A 4,580-nucleotide genomic window follows, 5' to 3' on the forward strand; every position below is an offset into this window, starting at 1 on the left:
TGGGTATCTGAATAGGAAGGATTTAGTGGGATATAGGCCAAGTTCTGGCAAATGGGACAAGATGAATTTTGCATATCCGATCGGCATGGACAATTTAGAGTGAAGGGTGTATTTCTGTGCTTTACGTCTCCGACTCTATGGCTGGTGATATTGGCATTCATCGAAACATTTATGCAACAGAAAATTATAAGCGGGTAAAGATAAGCCTCACGTCATTGATCCACGAATCCCGGTGTACTATTGATGTATTTCCAGTAATAGACTCAGTATGACATGGAAAGAGTCCAAAAACATGGCTTCTTTTATAAAAATTCACACTTGCAACTTAAATCAGAGTCTTCTGGGAATCTAAGACAACCATGCGTTAATATAAGACAGATAAGTCTGGGGTATATGGTACATATTTGATGGAATGTTTATGCCTCTAAAAGCCTGATTTGCAGTTGGTTCTGGGCTCGTAATATTTAACCACAGTATATTGTGTATCTTCAGTAAGAATGTCAATACCGCACGATAGATGTCCATTCAAATACTTGAGTCCATGTGAACTCTTCATGGAGAATGCAAAACCACCACATTTCCCTGCTGAATACATTTACATATAGATCAGCACAAAGATCTTGGGTATTAAGAGAGGAAAGAATGATCCACAGAAACTAGAATTGTGTGTTTTGATTTTCTATTGTGGACTGACAGCGATGACCTTTGCAATCTCTTTCCACAGGAATATTACAAGAGAAGAATTTAGATCCAGAAATCTCAGACCAAACATCACATCGAAGTGTGACAGTCGCTTGATTCACCAGGACTTGGGTATTGATGGCCTTGACAACAAGGAGGATGCGGTCGCTCTGCTCAGTTCGGTTTTAAACGTCAATGTGACTGGAAACTCAGAGTCTCACATACCCACACACGAGATTAGTTCCCCGAACAAGAAAAATGGCTTCCCTGACCGGGAATCGAACCCGGGCCGCGGCGGTGAGAGCGCCGAATCCTAACCACTAGACCACCAGGGACACATGGGCAAACGTTGGTATCTCTGCTGAAAATTGTTTCGCTGCCCGGGAATCAAACCCAGGCCAGGGTCGTCAGAAAACTTTCACCGAGACAGCCACCAATGTAATTTTATGTATCCATTGCTCCCGATGCGATCACTCCAACATTGGGGAGACTGGAGAGTCAAGGCACATCTCCAGGACACCCGCAACTATCAACCCCATCGCCCTGTGCCCCAACATTTCAACTCCCCCTTCCACTCGGCCGAGGACATGCAGGTCCTGGGCCTCCTTCGTCGCCGCTGCTTCCCCACCCGACGCCTGGAGGAAGAACACCTCATCTTCCGCCTCGGAACACTTCAACCCCAGGGCATCAATGTGGACTTCACCAGTTTCGTCATTCCCCCTCCCCCACCTTACCTCAGTTCCAACCTTCCAACTCAGCACTGATCTCATGACCTGTCCTATTTGCCAATCTCCCTTCCCACCTATCAGCAAAACACTCCTCTCTGACCTGTCACCTCTATCCCCACCACCATTCACATATTTTACTCTTTGCTACCTTCGCCACAGCACACCCCCCCCCCCCCCCCAATTTATCTCTCACCCTGAAGGCGTCCTGCCTCTATTCCTAATGAAGGGCTTTTGCCCGAAACGTCGATTTTCCTAATCATCGGGAGATGCTTGAACTGTTGTGCTTTTCCAGCACCATTCTGATCTAAACTCTGGCTTCCAGCATCTCCAGTCCTCACTTTTGCCTACCCAATAAACCCAGTGTGCCGATTTCACATCAACAAATTGACAAAAGCAGACACAACGTCTGCAGAAACCCTAGCCACATTACCTTACATTAAATACATCTGTTAAATGATGTCCAGACAACTCAAACCCCTCAGCATCATGGTGGCCCACAAACCTACCAACAAACTTGAACAGCGGCTAATGAACCTGAAATACCCGATAGAAACAACCAGCAAACGAATGTTATTTACAAAATGCCATACAAGGAAATATATACATGAACTTTGCCACACGGTTCTCTGTGGCAAGAAATGCTGGGATGAGATAAGGAAGATATTTTCAGCCAAAAAGATTCGACACTGACTGGACAGCCATTTAAAATCAACGCTGTCAGCCCAGGATGGAAGATCCGAAGGGATGAACAGTTTCCTTATTTTCAGAAGATTCACAAATATGAGACTCGGGTTTGGTGTTTGTTCCCTTTCCACTCCCAAGAGCCGCAGTGGTTGGGGCGGTGAGTTGGGGAAAGTGAAATGTGCCCGTGAGCAACGTGTGGATTTCTTTCAGCTTCCCCTCCTCTGACAGCGCTGTGACTTGTCTCTGATGGAGACAGTGAAAAGAGTCTCGTTCCCGCAGATCAGGAATTCAAACCGTATGCCGGCTTCAGGACAATGAGAAAGATTAATTGGGGTGTGTGAAGACGCTGTGAGCTGCTTTTCAAACAGGTAGGTGGAGTCAGATGCGTCATCCATTGCACCCCGGCACTGTGCGTACCTGACACCGCCATGCTGTAGAATTCTGACATTTACACGGACATGCGCAGCAATGGGAACATTCACAAGAGGAACAGCCAAAGATAATCAAGTTCACTGCTTCCCTTCCATTGTCCCAACTTTGTGAAGCAGTAGCTTTCACTGGCAAATAAAACATATTAATCCTCAGGTGCCTGCTTCATTTCGATCACGACTTCACGCCTCTCACTGTTCTAGTCTCATTTCCAAATACTTGGCTCATCACCTCAAAAGCAGCTCTGTCGATATCTGCTTGTACCACCCTGACAGGCAGTGGGTTGCAGATTCCCGATCAGTCCCAATGTGAGTGAAACATCTTTCACCCTCCACTGATTTGAATCTTAAAGAAGAAACCGGGGAACAGTCTCCCTTTCGTTTTGACTACATTTCTTATTTTATAGTCAGCAGGGTACACACCTGCGTGGGGAAACTGCAATAGATTTAAAGTATGTCGCATTCACCACTCGGCCCACCAATACAGAACCACACTGACAGCTTCATTTCCCAGGTCACTCTGCCTGTGGAGCTGAGAAAGAGTGAATCATTGTTGGGTTTGTTTGAATCCAATCACTTCACAAGTTTCGAAAGGGTTAAATATCTGCAAATGGAGAGTCTGGTTGTTTCATCCTGAAAGATGAAATGAACTTTCAGTTAAAAGCAAAAACAGAAATTGCAGGAGCACCTCAGGAGGTCAGGCACCGTCGGTGGAAAGAGAATCAGAGACAATATTTCAGAACTCTGTTTTCTCCCACAGGCACTGCCAAACCTGCCGAGTTTCTCCAGCAGTTCCTCTTTCTGTCTCAGATTCTCAGCTTCCGCAGTCCTTTACGTTAGAAATTAAATCAATTCAGCCTCATGTGCAGGAATGAGAATCCTTTCAATTTCCCAAAAAATTGGCAGAGATTTCAAGGCATTTGGAAAACAAGTAACATTAGGAAGAACATTTTCGCACAGGGAGTGGTTCGGATCAGTAAATCCCTGTCTGACCGTGACAAAGAGGCAGATTCAAGAACAGAAAAGGGAATTCGGTGGTCATGTTCAAAGTAACAATGTGGAGATTTACAGGGAGAAGGCAAGAGAATGATACAAATAGAGACTCTCATTTACTTGCTGTGAAGAACCAGCAGAGCTAAGGTGGGCCTCCAAGTGCGCTGTGACACGTGTTGTGATTCAGAGTGAACTCACAGTTCGACCAACGGAAGGTGGGAATTTAGAAAAAGTTTATATTTACACAGTCTCCTCACGTCAACACAACAATAAAATAGTTTAATTATCCACCAGCGGAGATAGCCCGGTTCCTGGAGATGGGACAAACAGCTGGCTCAGGGATACCAGTCCACATTGCTCTCTTTGCTGCAAGTTCAGAGGGAGAAAAATGGAGGGACAAAGGAGTGAATAACGATCTGTGTAGGAGGGTGAATAACTATTAATGGAGACTGTTCCTGGCTAACAATAAGTCGTGTGTAACAGCAGACTATGTGATAACAAGGACTCGTGTGGGTGAGGTAGGGGTCAAGGGCATGGGGCAGTTCGGGTCCAAACAATATTGAACTCGATGTTGAAGACGGAGAGCTATAGGATCTCAAAGTGGAAAATGAGGCGTTGGTCTTCCATCAGGAGCTTAGCTTTATGGAAAACTGCTGCATGCCTGAGACAGACATGTTGGCCAGGGAGCAGGGTGGCGTGTTAAAGTGACAGGCAACCAGAAGCGCAAGGCCTTTTTTTGCGGGCAGAACCGAGATGTTCTGCGAAGCAATCATCCAGTTTATGCTTCATGCTACTTTGGGGAAACCACACTGTGAGCAACGAATGCAGTAGACTAGTTTGTGGCAAATTTGCAGGTAAAGTGCTGCTTCACCTGGTAGTTATGTTCGAGCCCTTGGATATTCAGGAGGGAGCAGGTAAATGGGCAGGTGTTACACATTCGGTGATTGCAGGGGAAAGTGCCTTGGGACAATGGGAGGTGGGTGTGGGGTGTTACAAGTGAAGGAAGAGTTGACCCGAGGTGTAAGCCTTGCCCATTTCCCTCCTCTCATATATAAATCCGTAAAGT

The 4,580-nt window shown here is 45.9% G+C and overlaps 1 non-coding gene across 1 annotated transcript; it reads right to left on the reverse strand.

The window, feature by feature from the left end:
- Window positions 1–944: 944 nt before the first annotated feature.
- On the reverse strand, window positions 945–1,016 carry trnae-cuc (transfer RNA glutamic acid (anticodon CUC)). Its single transcript has one exon. It is a non-coding gene; the product is annotated as a tRNA-Glu (tRNA).
- Between the last annotated feature and the right edge of the window lie 3,564 nt (window positions 1,017–4,580).

Source organism: Chiloscyllium punctatum, chromosome 36 (assembly GCF_047496795.1).
Source record: "Chiloscyllium punctatum isolate Juve2018m chromosome 36, sChiPun1.3, whole genome shotgun sequence".
In the NCBI taxonomy this organism is placed as follows: Eukaryota; Metazoa; Chordata; class Chondrichthyes; order Orectolobiformes; family Hemiscylliidae; genus Chiloscyllium; species Chiloscyllium punctatum.